General features: G+C 41.5%; 1 non-coding gene and 1 pseudogene across 1 annotated transcript; one reads left to right on the top strand and one right to left on the bottom strand.

Moving 5' to 3' along the window:
• Positions 1 to 2,381: 2,381 nt before the first annotated feature.
• LOC142449363 (U1 spliceosomal RNA) lies at positions 2,382 to 2,544 on the bottom strand. The gene has a single exon (XR_012784558.1). It is a non-coding gene; the product is annotated as a U1 spliceosomal RNA (small nuclear RNA).
• A 9,855-nt stretch (positions 2,545 to 12,399) lies between these two features.
• Positions 12,400 to 18,056, top strand: LOC142449138 (chromobox protein homolog 3-like; annotated as a pseudogene).
• The last annotated feature ends 3,565 nt before the right edge of the window (positions 18,057 to 21,621 follow it).

Genomic DNA, 21,621 nt, shown 5'->3' with positions numbered 1-21,621 from the left:
GGGGCGGAAGGAAGGATCGAGTAGAGAGGAAAAGGAGAAACAGCAAGGAAGTCATCGATAGCTTCAGGTTTCAGAGGTAGCGGTAAGACACTGTCCAGAGTAGCAGAGATCAGTCCTTTCAGAGGAGAGGCAGTCACTTCATTGTACCAGGCAGAGAAAACCAAAAGCCAAAGCCAACTCACTGCCACCCAGTCCATGAGACCAGGAAAAGAGGAGGGGCAAAGCTAGGACAGAGGCAGGTGTGATATAGATGTGGCACATGAGAATGAGGAAACTGGTGTTTCTTCTTCTTACAACTACTTCATTTTGAAAAAGGAAGAAAAGTCGATGAGAAAAAGGTGGAATACTTGAGGTTGAAGGACTAAGAAAACATGTTTGAAATATTTTTGGTGTGATGGGCTTGTATGTTGAGCAGAGAAGCACACCGCTATTGCCTGGCCAACCGAAAGATCAGCTGTGATCAATGGCCAAGATCTGTGGTGAAGTGTTTGCAGGGCTGTGTGTTTGCAGGGCTGTGTGAGTTTTCTGCAAGAGTCCTCAGCTGCCCTGGCTTAAGACTGGATAGTGAGTTTAGTTCATGCAGATTCCAGTTTTCCAGGCTTGTGCAAGAAGGAAGGGAAGAGAGTTTAGACTGTTTGTAGAATGGTTGATGCGACGGACTACAGAATCCAACCTGTACATAGGACGCAGGAAGAAATAGGGGCCCATGAACCAGGAGAAAGTGGGAACGGTTGAAGTTCAAGGATTTTAGTGGCAACTTTCGAGTAAAGATAAGGTGCTGGCACGCTTTGTGATCGGTGAGTCGTTTCTGTGTGCTATCATTGAGCCAGCTCACACGTGTGGCAATTCCCTGTGATAGGTAGCTTGATTGTGCCAACCTTGCTAATGAACACATGAGGGACTCACTGAAGGGCGGAGAGATGAATGGTTCAGCGAGCCTCGCCTTTCTTGTCTCTTGCTCTTTGATCATCAGGCTACCTTGCTTGTTCTGTGCCTCAATTTGCAAGCTGCACTGCCGGTGGGACACCAAACCCGTGGACTGTGTTGCTGTAGTTTGAGGTTCCTTCAAGACCCGCTTCGCCAGTACATATGATGATATAGATGTAATTAGTGCCCTGGTTTTGTTTCTCTAGAGACCCCTGCCTAACATGTCCACGTACAGCAGAATGAAGTGCCGCGCCATGCCCATGAGTGGGATCCAATAGGGCTTTTCCCTGATCTTCAGAAATCACCAGGCATTTCCTCCCAGTCCCTTGTGTTCGTCCAGGTAGACTAGAGAAACAACTTCATAGATACTCATATGTGTATAAGAGAGAGTTTTATATAAAGATTAAGTGTACATTAAGGAAGCATCCCAACCCAGTCCAGCCTAAGCCCTTAAGTCCGACATTAACCCGTAAGTCTGATACCAATCTACAAAGTCCTCCTCAGAATCACAAGACACATGCAATGATGCCGAATGCAAGAAGATGGCAGGCCAGTAGGTGGGAAATCAGTGGTGCTAGAAGCATCTCAGTGCTGGCAGGGGACACCATGTGGCTCCCCCAGTTCCCAGGGCTGCATCAGGGTAGGTCATGTGGCGTCTCCTATGTGTGGGATATAAAAAAGGCCTTTCCCCAGCTTGTCTCCCCCAAGTATATGTCAGAACTAGAACACTGCTTGCAACTAATGGTAACTGATTGTCAATTTATCTCTCTGAAGGCACCAGCCACCCAGAGCAAGCAGACCCTGTTGTCTGTCCCGCCATGGGTGGGGCTCACTCCCTGCTGTTAAGGACTGTGGATTGCTTTCCTGATGGAGAGCTCAGAACAGGTCAAACCAACTCAGTGACATCCAAGGTTAGGCTGCTGAGGTAGTTAGTTTATTGTGCCAACCTGGTGGATCAACACGTGGGGTTAATTGAAGGGCAGAGGGATAAATGGCTCAGTGAGCCTTGCCTTTCTAGTTCTTGGGTCTCTTGCTTTGTGATGGTCACACCTGGGTGCAGCTGCCTTAGCAGTTAGTTCCCTGCTACAGCTGGCAAGGCTCACTTCCTGCAAGACATCCCCAAGGAGAAGCCACATGGACCTACCCGATGCAGCCCTGGGTGCTGGAGCAGCCGTTTGGAGACCCTTGCCAGTGCTGAGATGCTTACACATTCACTGACTCGGCTTTCCTCCTGCAGTTGGCATCATTGTGTCTGTTTTGTGAGATGGAGGAGGACTTTGTGGATTGTATTGGACATACTGGTTAAGCGGTTAATGTTGGACTTGTGAACTTGGGCAGCATTGGGTTGGGATGATATCTTATTGTGCACTTAACCTTTATATAAATCTCTCTCTCTCTCTCTCTCTCTCTCTCTCTCTCTCTCTCTCTCTCTCTCTCTCTCTCTCTCTCTCTCTTAGGGGAGAGCACGAACACCATCCCCCACTACCACAAATTCTGCAGTCGAGTTTCCCACATTTGGGGAAATCACAGGGGTCAGCACATCCGGAGTGCAATGGGTGAGCCTCACCCTGGGAAAACCACCTTTGTGATCATGGTATCTCCCCTGTATAAAACTCTCTCATATACATGAGTTTCTGTGGATTTGTTTCTCCAAAGTACCCAGACTATCACAGCTGCCATCATGAATCTAGGATCCACTCATCATGTCACATGTGTACCCTTAATCCCTCCTCTTCCTATAGAGTGTACACACCTAGATCATCCCCCTCCCATTGCTGTCTTGCCTATGGTACAACCACTTCCTGTGATGTAGGTCGTTACCTGTAATCAGGGGGCTTACATGCCCCCAAAGATATATAAGCCTTGGTTAGAAATAAATCGTGTTCTCTCTCCTGTCCTCTCCTCCTGCACCTCCACGTGGACCACCAAGAAGGGCTGAGGTGAGCATGCTACCATGAAATGTGTCTGACTCCTTTATTTTACTCTCTCTTCTATTCTCTATGACTTTACTATAATCTTTATATATCATAACCTTACAGTTGTGCCTACGAACCCGTGATAGTGTTAGGGGCTGGTCTTTCCTCACACTCAGGGATGTCTCACAGGAAGTCTCCTGCCTCTAAGGAGTAAATTCAGGAATTCCCAGAATTCTCAGGAGAAGGGCATGCCCACACAGAGGCCTCTTTGGCTATAATCCAATAGACATTAGATTCTACCCCTTCACTCTTAATTTTCTCAAGTCCCAAATTGACACCAGATTATGTAATTACCACATACATCTTAGTCTGGAAATCTAGCGGCATTCTCAGCATTTGATAACTAGGTGTTTATTGATTGTTTGAATTTGTAGTTTTTTAAAAAGGTAATAAATATTAAATTAAATGACCCCTGAAGGGTTCTTTTGTCTTCAACTTGTCCAATAGAGAGGTACACATTATATCCAATGAGAGTCAACCTTATATAGCTGTAGTTACAGACCCCAGGGACCATCAGCTGAGGGCAGACTGATTGCCTTGTTTGCAGCAATATGATCAGTTTAAGAACGTGACCCTCAATAGATGTTTGTTCCATTGGAAGAATAAATAAAAGAGCTCTAATTCTTATAACCACTGTATGAGGTTATTCCTTTTTTGTAATTTTATTTATTTTTTGTTGTTGTTAATAAATAATTTTATTGGGGGCTCTTACAGCTCTTATAACAACCGATACAATTCTATCAAGCACTTTTGTACATATGTTGCCACCATCATTTCCAAAACATTTTCTTTCTACTTGAGCCCTTGGTATCTGCGCCTTTCCACCCCTCCTTCCTCCCACACCCTCATGAATCTTTGATAATTTATAAATTATCTTTATTTTCATATTTTTCACCACTTGCTGTCTCTCTTCACCCATGTTACTGTTGCTCATCCCCCTGGGCAGAGGGGTATCTGTCAATGATTGCAATCCATTCTCCTTTTCTCCCCCTTCTCCCTACCTTCATGGTATCACTACTCTCATTATTGGTCCCAAGGGGTTTATCTATCCTGGATTCTGTGTGTTGAGAACTCTTATCTGTACCAGTGTACATGCTCCCAGTCTAGCCATTTATGCAAGGCAGTACTGGAGTCATGACAGTAGTGAGCGGGGCGGTTCGGGGGGGGGGGGGAGGGCAGGGGAGGAAGCATTACAGAACTAGAGGAATCTTGTATGTTTTGTCAGTGCTATACTGCGCTCGGGCTGGCTCATCCCTTCCTTGTGACCCTTCTGTGAAGTGATGTCCAATTGTCTACAGATGGACTTTGGGTCTCCATTCTGACCCCGCCTTGTTTGCATAGATATGGTTGTTTGTTTTAAATCTTCTGATTCCTGCTACCTGTCCCCCTTGACACCTCGTGGTCACACAAATTGCTGTGCTTCTTCCATGTGGGCTTTGTTGCTTTTCTGCTAGATGGCCGCTTGCTTATCTTCAAGCCTTTAGCACCCTAGATGCTGTATCTTGTAATAGCTGGGCACCATCAACTTTCTTCACCATATTTGCTTAAGCACCTATTTGTCTTCAGCAATCATGTTGGAAAGGTGAGCATCACAGAAAGCCAGGTTATTAGAATAAAGTGTTCTTGCATTGAGGGAGGACTTGAGTAGAGGCCCAATGTCTGTCTGCTACCATAATACATGTTCACAGACCTATATCCCTATCGTTATATATTAATACATTTACATATGTAAATCCCTATGTTTATACCTATATGAGGTAATTCTTAATCTTCTCATTGTACAGACAAAGAAGTGAGTCTCAGATAGATAAGCAACATTCCCAAGGCTATAAGATAGTAGCAAAATTAAAATTTAACCCCTGTCATCAAATGCCATGCTTTCTCGACTATACTGAGCTACGTCTCCATGCACTATAAAAATTGGCCACTCAAATAAAAGAGAAGAATAAAATGATAAATAATAATATAAATGGAGCAGGATTTTCACTCTAAACTCAGAAAACTCACTGCTCATGAAATTAGACTGTGTCCAGTCAGAGTATTGAGCTCAATAAATTCAAACGAAGAATTGATGATGGAATTTTCACCTGAAAGTGAACCTAGGAGTTCAGCATGCTCAGGTGATTAAATATCTTGGATGACAGCAATGGAGTGAAAATAATAGCATCGATAAGTATACACTCTCTGTCCTTGGTTTGCCTTATGGAAACCGGCTGAGTAGTGGGGATGCTCATTGTGGGCAATTGTACAGTTTCTTGACAGTATCAAAGAGCACCTGAATGCAGTCAGTTCTTGTCCCATGTCATCTAACAGAATGCTAAAGAAAGTCTTTTATATCACTCCGTTGTCCCAGATTTCCTGGATGATGAATAAGTAGGTTTTTTTCTTCCATTTTTCCTCAAAAAAGTTACCATTCCTTAGTAAATATTACTCAGTTAACCATTACCATAACACCTAAAGACAGTATATATTCCTAGTTCCATTTTTACAGCAAGGGCCTAAGATGAATTCACTACAGACATTCGGTGAGTTAGTTGCAGGACTGAGCCGGGGGCACTGGTCAAATCTCAGTTACAGGCAGGCCTTGCTCGACTGCACATGGCTTTATTGTCCTTCAGCGATGCAATGGCTTGTACAGAGGGAGGGTTTGTGGCAATCCTTGGCAGAGCATTCCTTTTGGCGCCGTGTTCCCAACACCATGTACTCATCTCACATCTCTATGTCACACATTGGTCAGGCTCACAATAGTTCACATTTTTTATAATGTCATCACACACTTTTAAAAGGCTACCATCTAGTGTAAACATAACTTTTACATGCACTCAGTGTCATGGAGTTGATGCTGACTCACAGCGACTCAATGGGGCAGGGTAGACCTGCCCCTGTGGGTTTCTGAGACTGCAACTCTTCCTGGGAGTAGAAAGCCTCAGCTTTCTCCCATAGAGCTGCCAGCAGTTTCAAACTGCCGATCTTCTAGTTAGCGGCATTCGCATACCACAGTATGCCATCACAGGAAGGAGAGCGGTCCATGTGCGGCTGTGGGGCTCTGGTAGCACCAGGTTTCAAAGGCAAGTGAAAGTCTCAATAATAACAGATAAAATACATCTGAGTAGAGCGGGGGGAAAAGGAAGTCTCCCAGAGACCATTAAAAGGGAACCAGCACAAAGGCTGCACTGACCATGGGGGCTCCATTCTTTATTACAGTGTGAACTTGACAAACCCAGTGCTCTCCAGAAAGCCAGAGGGCAGTGACCTTGACCCCACCGACTCCTTGTCCATCTGCCTCTCTGATGGAAGCTTTTGGCTGGAGCTTCATTTGCCGATGCCTCGGCCTCTGCTTATTGCTTGCTGCTTCTTCTTCCCTTGGCACTTTCTCGCTCTGCTGCCTGTCTCTCATGACCTTGTTCCCTTACCAGCATATTCCTAACTGCCTACATGCACAGTCCCTTATTTTTGTTTCTCCTCTTGGCTGCTGACCATCAACACTAGGGCAGATGTGAAGCCATGCCTTATCTTACCTGGTCCCCTCTGCCCCTCCAGACCTGCTCCTGCCCAGGCTAGATGGTGGCACACATTGGTGGCAGCCCTGGAAATGCAGGGGATGCAGGTTGTCCTTGGTGACCATGGTTAGGGAAGTGGAAATAAAGAGCTGTCTATAAAATGTTGCAAAATGTTTAGTCAGTAATGTACTATTTTTAAAATAAAAATACATGTGGTTATAACCATATAAACGTTTTGTATATCCAGCTTACATATATAAAAAATCCATTATCTTTTAATTCCATGTTACACAGATTTTGTGACACCCCTTGTATGTCCATGGCCCCAGGAGCTTATAATTCAAGTTCAGAAATCCTGATCAGAGAAAAGATAATAGTGAACAAAACAGTTCCCTGCATTCAACACATGTATCTCACATCTTTTATATACAAATAGATTTCACTGCCAACTATATGTTGGTAGAGTGCATATATAACCCATAATACATATCCTTTGATAGTCATAACAAACACGTTTTTAACATTTATATATTGTATAATAATTCAATCTGTATGTTGAGCACTTTATCAGAGAAGCTAGATTATGTGAAGAATATGGCATTGGGATTAGAGGAAGGTTTATTAAAAACCTGCAATATGCAGATGACAGACCCTTGCTTGCTGAAAGTGAGGAGGACTTGAAGCACTTGCTGATAAAGATCCGAGGCTGCAGACTCCAGTAGGTATTACAACTCAGTGTCAAGAAGACCGAAATCCTCCCAACTGAACCAATAGGTAACCTCTTACTCAATGGAGAAAAGGCTGAAGATGTCAAGGATTTTGTCTTGTTTGTATACGCAATCAAGTCTCATGGAAGCAGCAGTTAAGAAATCAAAAGATGTGTTGCATCAGGTAAATATACTGCGCAAAAACTTTTCTGAATATCGAAAAACAAGGCTGTTACTTTGAGGATTACAGGATGCCCGACTTAAGCCATGGCATTTTCCATCACAATGAATAAGGAAGGCCAAAGAAGAATGAATGCATTCAAATTGGGGCACTGGCAAAGGCTATTGAAGGCATCACGAGCTGCTCAAAGGACAAAGTGATCTGTCTTAGAAAAAGTCCAACCAGAGTGCTCCTTAAAGGCAAGGATGTTAAGGCTTGATCTTACAGCCTTTGGACATGTAGTCAGCTGAGACTGCTTTTTGGGAAAGTGGAGAGGCGGTGAAAAAGAGGAGCCCCAATAGAGATGGACTGACACAGTGAACTGCAGCAAGGAGATCAGGCACAGGGACGACGGTGAAGACGGCGCAGGACTGGGCAGTGCTTCGTTCTGCTGTGCACAGGGCCGCCATGGGTCAGAACACACTCTACGGCACCTAACAATTCATGAAACATACTGTATTGTACTTTCTAGCTAAGACAGTTTGATTGTGGTGAAAATTGTACAAATCGTAATATGATTGAATGAATAAGTTATATGATATGTGACATAAATGCCAATAAAACTATTTTTAAAGGTAAATTTTAGCTGTTACCCCAAAACAGTGGGTGCTTCAACTCAGAAGCTGCAGCATCCAATCTCATGTGTTGCGTGTCTATTGATTATTGCTGTGTTAGCTCTCTGTTTAATTTAAATTATAGTGCCATGGCTACCAGACTCAGCAAAACCAGTGCTAGTGATAAGAGCAACCAGAGACAACGGATGTATAGTGGTTTGAAATTGAAGCCAAGGGTTATTAAATAGCAAAGGTGGAAAATCAGTGAAAGCGATTGCTCGCGAGTTTGGCATGTTGCAGTGGACAATCACAACAATCTTCTAAAACGAAGAAGCATTTCTCCAGATGGTTAAAAAAAAAAATGGCTTCACTGAAAGTTAAATGGTTAGTGGAAATGCCATATGGGCCTCTATCAGACATGGAGGAATTATTAATAATGTGGATTAAAGACTAAACAAAAAAGTGAATCTCTCGCCACACAGGGTTCAAATCACATAAGGTCCTGTTTCACAGAACATGTCATGAACTATTTAGCAACACATGACTATGCCTACAAGGCTAAAACTCTATGCTAAATTTACCTTTAAAATAGTGTTATTGGCATTTGTGTGATATTTCATACAACTTAATCATTCGATCATATGAGGATTTGTACAATTATCACCACAATCAATTTCAGAACATATTCTTCCTGTGCTCGTTCTTGTTAGCCCTCCATTTCCCTCCAACCTCCCCTGCCACGCCCCTAGTCAATTACCAGCCCAGTTACTATCTCGATCGATCTACCTATCCTGAATTTCATATGCAGAAAATCATTCAAAACACAAACAGGAAGCAAGCAAGCCAACAACAACAAACCATCAACAATGACTAAATATAACCTCAATAAAAAAGGAAAGTAGAAAATATTAAAAACGGAGATAACTTTTTTAATGGGTTAAAGGGGAGATGCAATAATGTGTCTACATTTGGCAACCTAACTGCATCTGCCCTGGTCAACTTTACAATGCACTCTGTCTGACAGCAAGGGTACTCACCTCCCTGAACCATGTGGGGGTGGGGGTGGGCGTGGGGGTGGGTTAATCCCTGCAGATGCATTTTGTGGGCTTCCATTGTCATCCATAGTCTTCCATGAACAAAGTGGTCAGAATTTAAGCTCTGATACCATTCCTTCTTTCGGATTTGAATATCATTATTTGCAATCCTTGGATCACCCAAATCGGTGTGCTTTTTCCATGTGAACTTAGTGGATGACTCATTTAGAAGGCTGCTTGTTTGAAGACAAGCCTTTAAGACCCCAGGTGCTATTCTTTCTGAAAGCCAGGCATTATCTGATTTCTTCGTCACAGTTTGCTATAGCACCCACTTCTTCAGTGATCTCTTCATGAGTGTGAGCATGAATAAGGCCATGTCAAAAGAAATATTTGCTCTTAGATTGGGGCTAGAATTAGTGTGAGCCCCAAATTCATTCATACACAAGTATATTACATCTATATGTAATTCACTTTAGAGACATCATTCTCATTTTATGATAGCAAATATTAGCGATCACCCCCTGGGATATAAGATAATTCGATTGATAGTGTCATTAGTTTAGTCAATGGTGTAGAATTTTAAACCCTCCTGAGAAAAGGAAACTATGCAAGTATAAGCCAGCACCCAACTGCAACACATGAATTGTTGACTTATACAGATTAAATTCTTAATGATTGAGCAATTGTTACACAGACAGTGGGGGTTGTTGGCAGGGCAAAACTTTCAGTGACACTCATTCGTTAAAGCCGAGCCATGGTACCAGATGAATAGATGCTATCAAAAAGGCAGGTGGGTGGCATCAAAGAGTGACTATAGAGTGAGTAGTGCTGTCATTACCATGCAGTCACACGCACTTCAAACCTTAGGATTCCCTATGCATATGCTGCAGCCACGCACCCTGCTTTTCGCTGCTTACAATGTCTCTGTAGTTGCTGATTTTGTCAACTTTTCTGGTGTTTAGGCTGCAATACTGTGGCTATTAACATTTGTGAAGTAGTCATTAAGTAGAAAGACAAGGCTTTCTACTCCCACAAGTGGTGACAGCCACACGGGCAGTTCTCTCCTGCCCTACAGTGTTGCTGAGTTGGCACCGACTTCATTGAGTAAATTGTATTCTTGTGAGTAATTAAGGAACAAGAAAGAGGCAATATTGTAAAGGTTTCTCTTTGCTTACTAATCATGTTGTAGCTAATAAAGCAATTCAGTATGGGAAGATTTTACAAAAGGATTTTGGGGTTAATAGTCATATAATCTAAAATATTACACTTAAGTAATGTATATCTCCATATTATCATATACTATTTACACTATGGTTTAAATCGATAATAAACATTGCTAAGGAGTCTCTACAGCCTGGTATGAAAGACCATCCATCCATGGGGCGGCGGCGGGAGAGGAGGAGCCAGGAGTTACAGCACTAGGTGCTCCACCTCCACTTCACCCCCTTTGCTCAATGCTCAACTGTCTTAGGGTTGCTTTCGTCTTCTCAGCCTCATCTGGATGGCGAACCCTCCTCCTGTAGTCACTCTGCTACGCCGGGATTCGGATTCATCTCCACTGGCCTGGCCATTGGAGCTGAGACCTTAGCGGGGACCAACTACCCTCCTGCCAGTAATGGCTTCTAGTCCATGTTCCCTGCTGATATCAATGTGATCTAGCGCACACCCTCTTCTGGGTCCTATTTCTGTTTAATGTGTGCAGCGTTGGCATAAAGACCACCTGCCACCGCTGCGCACAGTGTCCAGCACTAGCTTTCTCCTTGCTTTGGGCCATGTCCACTGAGCCCACTTCTTATACCTCTATGTAACCGGAACCTCCGGGAACTCCCTGATCAGGCCTGGTTTTCACTTTTCTCATGCTCGCCGTCTGTCTGGAATGCCTTTCTCCACCACGCTGGGCATGTTCTTAGCTAGCACCATTCCGCTAACCCCTGTCCCCAAGCCCAAACTGGCACGAGGCCCCTTTCACATGGACTCGGAAATGCTCTCTGCTTATCCGCGAGAGAGAAGCCACTGCTTTGCTGAGAGGTCTTTGCCCACCACTGACCTGGGAGGAAATTGGGTTTGAACAAGGGTGGCTGGATTGCTACAACTGTTCTTCTCTTTCCTACCTGCCTCTGACCTGAGAAGTCGGTCATTTCCTAGAAGCCAGGTGAGTTATCTAGCTAATGTGTAGGAATCCTGTCATTTCCCATTTCTCCTGTATCTGAGAACAAGAGAAATGCCTGCTCCCCCTGGTATCTGCAAAGCAAAGAGAGGGTGCAAATAAAACCATACACCACTGACTTGACAGACTGTTCCTACGAATCTAACTTTAGGTACAAACAGAATTTTTTAAATTGAGTTCTTCAGCTTCTAACATAATTTAAAAGGGTAGTTATACAGTGTGCTTATAAGTTTACATCTCTGAAAAAATATAAATAAGAAATGAAAATTTTCCTATAATTATGACTACCATTAAAAAGACTCATTGACCCCCCCCAAAAGGCATTTAATTATTCTACTCATTTGTGAATTTGATTGATATTTTTAATTGCATGTATAAACATAGTTATGAAGAGAGTTATGAATAGTCTGTTTCATTCTTATACTATTTGAGTTTCTGTTTTTCTGTGTTATTCTTCATTCAAAAGTTAATGAAAAGGTAAATTTGAATTCTTCAATTATTTCCCTTGGCTGTATGGATAACTCTTTGACTCGTTATGGAACGCTCACTTTATTAGGTGTAAGTCCATCATCAGAGATACCCAAGAAAGTAGCAAAGGAAACCTTTGGACTTCACCAACTGCTGGTTTCTGTGTCTTAACATTTCCTTGGCCTCTTGGAGTAAAACAATGTTTGAAAAATTCACATAATCAAACGGAAGAATGGAAACCAAATAAAAGTTATATATTTTGTTGTTGTTGTTGTTGGGTGCCGTCAGGTTGGTTGCATCACTTACACAACAGAACAAAACACTGCCCAGTCCTGGGCGATTTTCATATTTCTTACATTTGAGCCTATTGTTGCGGCTACTGTGTCAACCCATTTTATAGAGGACCTTCTTTCTCCCGGGCCTCCCCCACTTTACCGAGGATGCAGTCCTTCTCCAGAGACTAGTCTTTCCTGATACCAATGTCCAAAGTACGTAAGGTAAACTCTCTCGCCAACCTGGAAGCTAATGATCATTCTGGTGTACTTCTTCCAAGACAGATCTGTTTGTTCTTTGGGCAATCCATGGTATTTGTGATATCCTTCGCCAAAACCACAGTTGAAATGCATTAATTTTTCTTCAGTCTGCCTTATTCAGTGTCCAACTTTCACAGGCATGGGAGGCGGGTAAAAATACCATGGGTTAGGTCAGGCATATCACCTTAGTCCTCAAAACAACATTTTTTGCCTCTCAACACTTTACAGGGGTCTTGGGCAGTAGATTTACCTAATGGGTCATTTGATTTCTTCGTTGCTGCTTCCATGAGCATCGATTGTGAATGGAAGCAAGATGAGATCCTTGACAACTTCAGCGTATTCTCTGTGCATCCTGATGTTACCTTCTCGTCCAGTTGTGAAGGTATTTTATTTTTTTACTTTGAGTTGTAATCCACATCGAAGGCTGCAATCCTTCCTCTTCATCAGTAAGTGCTTCAAGCCCTCTTCACTTTCAGCAACACGGTCGTGTCACCTGCAAAGTGCCGGTTATTAATGTCTTCCAATAATCCTGATGCCACCTTATTCTTCATATAATCCAGCTTCTTTGATTATTGGCTCATCATACAGATCAAATGAACATGGTGAGAAGATACAACCCTGATGCACGCCTTTTCTGATTTTAAACCATGCAGTTATTCTCTTGTGTTCTTAGCACAACTACATCTTGATTCATGTAGTTTCTGTAAGAGCACAACGAAGTGCTCTGGAAACACCTTTCTTCTCAAGGTTGCCCAGAGATTGTTACGCCACACACCATCACATGCCTTTGCTTAGTCAATGAAACACAAGTAAACTTTCTTCTGGTATTCTTTCTTACAGCCAAGATCCATCTGAAATCAGCAATGATATCCCTTGTTCCATATTCTCTTCTCAATCATATTAAATGTATCAGGAGTAAAAAAAAATATGCTTTAACCTATCACTACCCAATTTCACTTAAAAGGGGGGAAATCCTCATGTTTCTTGAGATATTATGCAATGTTCTATACTTTTTGTCTAATTAAACTAGGAAATCTTGTGTATGTAGAACAAGAAACTTGATGTTATTAAAAAGGAAGCCTGGTTGTGTAGGGAGTTAAAAGTTGGGCTGCTAACTGCTAAGTCTGCAGTCTGAAACTACTGGCCACTTTGGGAAGCAAGATGAGGATTTCTTTTCCTCTAATGAGTTGGTCTTCGAAACCCCAAAAGGGCAGTTCTACTCTGATAGGATCCCTACGAGTCAGAATTGACTTGATGGCAGTGAGTGTGGAATTTAAAAACAATATTTCCTCTCAGAGACATAAGGTATAAAGGTGTGTCTACTACGTGTGATGAGACCATGTGATACTTTGTTTGGACCGAGGTTGTCTGTGGAAGTTCTTTAAGGCAGTGTAACATCCTGACGCTCCCTCATTTTGCCAAAGAAAGAGTCCCAGACAAGAGAATGATCTTTCGAACGACAAACAGCTCCAGAATCCCCCGAGGCTCTCCATTCAGCTGAGTCCAACAAGCATTTACAGGCAACTTTCCGGAAGCCAGCCGATATCAGGAGCCCTGATAGGTTCAGCAATTGGCAGATAAAGGCAAGGTCAGCAATTTGAACCCACCAGCTGCTCCTCAGGAGAAAGACAAGGCTTTCTACTCTTGAAGAGCTACACTCTCTGAAACCTAGGGGCCGCGCTACCCTATCCTGTACAGCCAGTGGCTCAGGGTTGACTTGATGGCAGTGAGTTTGGTTTGGGTTGGGTTGGGTTGGGTGCTGGGCTTGGGAAGCATGGGCTTGGGAAGCATGCAAGTGCCAGTGGACACTGGACACTCCTTCCTCCTCTGGGAAACAGATGAAATGCCACACCAGCTTGTGTCACACACAATACTGATGTCAGAACTTGTAGAAGGTTTCCTGCCAGAGACTTTACCGAAATCCGAGTACAAAAATAGGTAGCTAACAAGTAGGCTCCAGTGAGGCACCTACACAGAGAAACTGAGGATGAAACGAGGAGCATTTTCTAAGGTGGCGGTCCCCTATTTTAAAAAGCATACATAAAATGGGTAAAATGCAGCTACTACGGGGAAGGAGAGACACACATTTTGACCTTCCCCCTTCAACATGGCTCCCCTCATTGACTAAGCACAGGCTACTTTACAACATATAAGCTAGTGGGTACTGACTGACAGTGAGGCACTTTTGTTGATGCTAGGCATGTATTGTTTTTTAGGCATGTATTTTTTGAGAGGTGATAACTATTCAGATGTGTTCAAGTCAATAAAATTCACTAATTTGTTCATCTATGTTTTGTGTACTTTTCTGCACATAACAGTTAATAAAAACAATTTGAAAACCTAGCCAAATTTTGATGAGTTTGTCTTACCCCAAAAGTTATGTCCACAACCTAACTCCCAATATCTGTGAACGTGACCTTACTTAGGAACAATGTCTTTGCAGGTGAAATTAGATGAACACAAGGTCATTCTAAGTGGATCCTAATCCAGTGATGGGTGTCCTTGCAAGGAGAGGGGAAAAGACAGCGGGAAGACAGTCATATGAATAGAAGGCCAAGGTTTGAGTTGTGCTGTCTTAATGCCAAGGAATGCCGGGTACCCCAGAAACTACAACTTGCAATGACTGATCCTACCTTAGACGTTTTATATAGAAAAAGGCCCTGCTGACACCTTAATTTTGGACTTCTCACTTCCAGAATAGTAAGAAAATTAATTTCTGGGTTTGCTTTATTTTTAGGTCCCTGGGTTGTGGTTCTGTTTGAGCAACTCTAGGAAACCAGTCATTTCAATGACCCCTTTCTAGAAACGTTTGAAATAGTATTCATCCATTATTGGGCTAGCAAATATTCCTATTATGGGAAGAACCGCTCCTGCTTTCTCTCTCACCTTCAAAAGAATAATAATAAACAATCTCTAGATTAAAAACAAAAACCAACTCTGGTAACTCTCCTTCACCGGATATTTACCATAATTTCCTGAAATTGTCCTTGACAGCCTGTGCTTCTATTTATGTCTCCTCTTCCAAAATAGCTTTGTTTCAGGCATTCCCTCCAGTGACGGCGAGACTCAGCTGTCTCCAGTTTCCTCTCGGTACGGCATCTCTTGGGTTAAGCAGTGACTCGGTGATAAAGCCTAGTGGGGTTTTCAGAGATTCTTTGATTATCAAGAAGTCTTCTTCAGCTGGATGATTTTTTTGAAACCTCTCTGGGAGCAGAAATAATTCTCCTGAAATAAATTGTTCACTTTGAGCATAAGTAGATATTTGAGGTAATATCCCTGCTTTGTCGCTATATTTTATCCTTTAAGAAAAGATTGATTCGTCACTTTTAAAAGAAGAAAAGTCCCTTGAATGATGTGAATTGGAGTGAAGATTTATGATAGGCAATGAATATGTGAATTTAGAGAATGCTTTATCTAGAAAAAATACTGTGTGTGGTATAATTAAGTCCTGAAATGACACGACCTTAAAATATTTTAATTTGGGGAAGTTTTGTGTAATCTACTTCTAAAATATCAGCTATTGAAAGCCTTATATAACAATGTTCTACTCTGACACACATGAGTTTATCAAAATGATTTAATGGCAACTGATAAATAAGTATGACGGGAAGAAGCTGAACCATGAAATAGAACACTTTCATCTGGCTTTCTGTGTTGCTCACCTTCCCAATGACTTTTTGTGGCTCATTCAGTACCAAACATCGAAATCCAGATCGACACCCTAGCATAGCTGGAGCACCATCTGTGCAAACACCACAAACCTTTTCCCAAGAGATCTTGTGCTCTTTCTGTAAAGAACCAACTGTGTCAAATACATCACATGCAGTAGTTGTCGTTTCAAGATGTTTGCAAAAAAGAAACTAATCTGTAAAATCACCATCATTAATATACCTCATGTAAACCAGTAACTGTGAACAGTTTGCCACGTCAGTAGATTTATCAAGCTGGATGCAAATATTGGAATTAGAACAGATTTAATTTCTTGGATTACCGGATCAAGAATACCAGCAGACATGTCATCTGTTCTTTGGCAGACAGTGTCATTTGATAAGGAAATTGCCCTCAATTTCATAGCAAATTCACCTCCGATCATAACTCAAACAATGTCTTTGGCTGCTGGCAACAGTACATCCTCAGCAATGGTGTGAGGTTTCGTAGCTCTGGCGATTCTGAGTGCCACCAAATAGGAAGCTTCCACAGCTGCTACATTTTGTTTGTGGTACTTATTTGCCACCAGTGTCGAGTCTGCCTTTCTTGAGTCCATCAGCTTTGCTTCTAAAATAATTGGTATATTTGCCGGCAAAGCCCAGATGTTTGCTATCAAAATGGTGTTTTAGTTTGTTCGGCTTCATAGATTCAGCTGTTAGAACTTCACAACAAATAACACATTGAGGTTTCTCAATTCCTGCTGTAATTATTGTGGCAAAACCATACTGTAAAAAATCCTCACTATATTTTCTTTTCTTAACATTCTTCTCTACTCAATCCATTGTCATGGGATGGTTTGCTAATGAAAATAATATATAACAATAGCTTTAATAATACAAAAGGTGATACATGGCATAGTTGAGTTGAGTCAATACGGTTCATTAAAGTTTCCTATGATTTACCATTCTCTGTGTTGTTGTTTTTTTACATACCTGTTACTATCACAAGGGGGCAGTATTCACATCAACCACAGCTGAATGTAAAAAGACCGATCAGCATCCAGATTAAGTTCTCATGGTACAGATTTTTTTTTTGCAGTAGTTGATGATTTTACAGTACATGATTTTAAATTCACCCAATAATTATAATTCATGAAGTGTTGTTTTATGTCCAATACTACTGCTTTCAATACAGTAGCTGCTTTTAACAGAGTAGCTGGTTTCAACACTGCAGCTGCTTTCTACACAGTAGCTGCTCTTTCCATGTGTGACTGGTCCACATAAGTACATTATACCACCAACCCTGTCACATCCACCTGTATTTGTAGGGGGTGTATGTGATGGAGTTGGTGCAATGATGTCATCATGCCGGGTACCTGTATGTGGGCAAACCCGCCTGGAGATGGATAGAAGAGCGGTGTCTCTATTCCTAAAACCATCAGAAATATGTGTTTTCTGAAGGTCTTAGGCAACCCCTATGAAATGGTCATTCAACCTAACCCCAAAGGGGTCACGACCCACAAGTTGAGAACCATCTCTCTCCAAGAATTTAATGACTTTATAATGATGTCATCTGAATTGACATTCTCATCTTTATCACTAGGTTTCACTATCCATTGCAATGACTACACAGAATTCACACAAGATTCATCATAAAAGGGTTTATTAAGGAAGTTTAACAGGTTGTAAGGCTGTAAAGCAGCTCCTGTTCCTCAGTTGTGGCTTAAGCTGGAGGTGCACTCTGCCTGTGGTGCTGCAGACCTGCCACCCGGAATAGCTGGGAGGCAGTGAATTACAACTCTTCAGGTGTGCAATAAAAAACCATATGGAAAGAGTAACAAATCTGAAGAGGCTGAACCTGAAGAATGTGTGGTAGAAAAAGTGCTGGACTGATGTATTATGAAGGGGAAAGTGGACTATTTCCTAAAATGGAAGGGTTTTACAGATGCTGATAATACTTGGGAACCGGAAAAAAATTTAGATTGTCCAGAATTAATTGAAGCACTTCTCAATTCTCAAAAGAGCAGGTAAAAACAAAGGTGGTACACAAAGAAAGCCTTGATTTGATAGTGAATCTGAGGACAGCAAATCAAAGAAGAAAAGAGATGCAGCTGGCAAACCAAGGAGCTTTGCCAGAGCTCTTGATCCTGAACAAATAACTGAGGCCACAGACAGCAGTGGGGAAGTCATGTTTCTCATGAAATGGAAAGATTCAGAAGAGGCCAACTTGATGCCGGCAAAAGAGGCAAACCTGAAATCCCCTCAAGTTGTAATTGTGTTGTACAAAGAGAGACTAATTTGTCCAGAAGACAAAGCTTCATAATTTTTAATATTGCTCACTCTCCCGCTCTCTCTATAGATAGGTAGCTAATATAAAAATAATTATATAATATATTATATAATTATATATAATAATATAATTAGTTATATATAATTATTGTATAGTTATATAATAATTATATATAAATAATTATATATAAATAGTTTTGGTCTTGGGTTTGTTTGTTTGTTTTTTAATTATTAGTGAGAAGAAAATTGAAATTCTAACAGAAAACAACTTTGATATGTTTGATGTTTTTGAAGTAGCATTAGGGGTGCTTGGGGGGGTTATTTTATTGTTATATAAATAGCACTGGTTACTTTGAACAAATAAAGCTTTCTTTAATTGTTGCACTTATCAGAAAAGATTTTTGTTACTATGGTTATGTGGCAGTTACAGAATTTCATGTCAACTTGATAAAAGAGTGAAGGGGTGGAGTTTAGCCTGTCAATCAGGTCACAGCCTGATCATGCCTCCTAGTGGGCCTGGCCTAATTATGAGGATTCTGGGAACTTCCTCTCTTTTCTCCTGCGAGGCGGACCACTATCTCTCTCTGCTTCACCTCGCTGTTGACAAGCCACATGGAGCCACACTGATGGCAGCCAGGGCCCTGCAGATGCAACTGCCATTGGATCCACAAGAGTTTTCACCAACCAGCTTGTGTTCTTCCTGCCTTCGGCATTACTGCAGGTGCTGCAGGAGTCAAAAGAGTAATTTATGGACTAGTATCAGACATGTGGGCTAATATCAGACTTACGGACTTGATCTGGACTGGATGGGGATGTTTTCTCAATATACAATTGCTCTATGATACAAAACTCTTTCCTATACATTTATGAGTGTCAATGAACTTGTTTCTCTAATCCACCTGGACTAACGCAGAATATTATTTCCTCTGCATTAGAAAATAGCTTTCTAAAAGTTGGGAGATTCTACTTAGTCTCTACTGAATCAGCACTTGCTTAACTCATAATGTATGCCTAAGAACCTTTCTGGATTTTTTTGGTGTGTGTATACATAAATATGTTTTATTTTATTTTACACTCACCAAAAACTATTCTAAACAAAAGTGGTGTTTAACAGTCATGGGCATCTCCCTGTTTCTAGGGATGCCATCTCTCTGAGCAACTCATATAGATCACCTCAAGTAAAATAGAGGGGGGATGACGAGTTGTAAGCCATAAACTTTTAAATCAAATAAAATTCATTAAACAACTTTTAAAAATCTATCGGAATCCATATCTATAGAATCATATAAATGAAACTATTTGCAAAATCCCCCACGTGAAAAAAATCTTACTACTATTCAAAACCTCCCCATCCAAATAAAAAAAACTAGACTAATATTGGTATGTCTTCAAGGTTTCGTCAGGTGGGCATGTGTTCCGTTTAGACAACCATCTGTGTTATATTGACTAAAAGGTTGTGATTCATGATTCATGTCTTAGGACCTTGCTGATGAATATCTAATAAAATGTTTAGAGATGCTGCCATTTAGGACCCACTGGCTTAAATGGGTGAACAAACTAGTTGTTTCAACTATTGACCTGCATGGCTTTTTGTTTTGTTTTTTATGTACCACCTCATTCTTTACTTGTAGGTTCAATCTTAGTATTTGAGTTACTCTAGCTCAGCTAGCACCTGAAAAAATAACTTTGTAGTAATTAGAATGCTAGTTCAGTTGTATATTGTTTATTGTAAATACTGGTGAACAGTGGTCAATAAATAGTTTCATGTTCCTTTAAAGAAAAAAAAAAGTTGCAATGCCAGCGAGAAATGCCCAGGGTTGAGTTGTTTACCAAAAGGGGTTACAAAGGTCTGTCACGTCTGTTAACAAATGCCCAAAGGGCATGCCTCTCTGCTGTAAGACTCACCCCAAAGGCATTCATTCAGTTTAAATTTTGTGGGCCAGCAACCCAGCTCACTGATTCAGTGCCCAGAGGCACCCTACTCCAGGAAGCCTCAGCCCAAAGGCACTCAGCTCTGCTTCTGAGGGTCAGCAAATTCAGCTTCCCCACTTAAGTGCCCAGAGTCAGCCCACTTTACAAGCCAGCCTCCTGCACCAAAGCCCCTGTTTCTGGATCTAAGAGGTTAACTGGGTTCAGATGACCTGTTCCACTCCTGGCTCATTATTGGTAATGAGATGCCCTCCTCCTGCTTCTCAGAGGGCTCGTTTTATACACAGCTGGATGGTACTCCGGGACTCCTGTTAGCAGTCACTCACAGGTGAATCCTATCTGTATCACCCTCCCAATTTCTTACCAGATCCATGCAGGGAAAGGTCATTGGTGGGAGTTAGGGATGTGGGTCTAGAAAAGCCATATTAGGGGGGGGGGGAAGAAAAGCCATATTAAAAGAAGTCACTGCCTAGGCAACAATGACAATCATTCCAGTCTCCTAAATGGAAGACACTTAGCTCAGTGGTTGCAATTATTGCAAGAACCTCAGGCATTGGGAAAAGATTACAATAAATTAAAGAAGCAGCTAAACCAAACACCTTTAAATCTGACAAGGAATGAGGGAGCTCTGGCGACACACCAGAGATTTTTTTTTACAGCATCGCATAAGCCACAATGAGAAACTGCTATGCAAATTTCTAATTGACAATATGTTACACTTTCTGCAATTAGCCTCACATGTTTACAAAAACTCGTGCCCTAGAGTAGTAAACCTTAAAATGTTGTGGGTGTTACCATTCAAGAATAAGTTTCAGTTTGTTTAAAGCCTCTTTCGATTTCCCTCGGCCTATCCAAGATTTACCACCCTATCTCCTTCACCCTGACACTCTTGCTATTTGTTAGGTTGAGATTGTTTGTTTCTACGGGTCTGTCATCTGTAATTATCAGAAAAGGAGAAATATAATCAAGCCTATCAGACCCTTAAAAGACCTCAAATGGAGGGTCTGAATCAACAGGAATTCAAAGGGGGAAGCTGCTTGCTCTTTGCAAGCATCAATCATAACCACTTTCAGCCTGCTTTTTTTTTCAGCCTGACCTTGATTCATTCATTTCTAAAACATTAAGGACCACCGCATTTACTGATATGTCACATTTGTTTGATCAGCAGACTCATTAAAGTTCAGGTAGACACCTCTCACTTGTATAGAGAGTTCCTCAATGCCCCTTAAAGGAGAAGCAAAAAGGGAATTCACTCTCATTAGTCACGAGTTCATTTCTGAATGATTAATCGTATTCTGCACTAGTCCTTATAACAGCCTGGTATACGGTACTCCTAGTTAGGAAGTCTAACAATAGAGACTAGAGATGGGGATGAGATGGAAGAGTTATCTATGCCGTCATGAGATCTAGATTTCTAGTAGTTCCAGATCCCCCTATGGCTTTCTAATGTTCCCCAGGAGACTAGACATTTTATCTTTGCGTTACCTTTTTTATTCTTTCTGTCCATCCTAAGAGCAAATATTTGTTTACTTTCACCTAGAATATTATACATTTCACCTAGACTTTAATGCCTCAGAGTTTTACTTTATCTCTAAGCTATTTCTCTCAAATTTTCCACGCTGATTTATAGCATTAAATTTTTAATGAATCTAAATTATTGCAATATGTCA

Source organism: Tenrec ecaudatus, chromosome 5, assembly GCF_050624435.1.
Source record: "Tenrec ecaudatus isolate mTenEca1 chromosome 5, mTenEca1.hap1, whole genome shotgun sequence".
NCBI classification, from domain to species: Eukaryota; Metazoa; Chordata; class Mammalia; order Afrosoricida; family Tenrecidae; genus Tenrec; species Tenrec ecaudatus.
The sequence above is the reverse complement of the archived record's forward strand: the minus strand, read 5'-3'. Positions and strand labels throughout refer to the sequence as shown.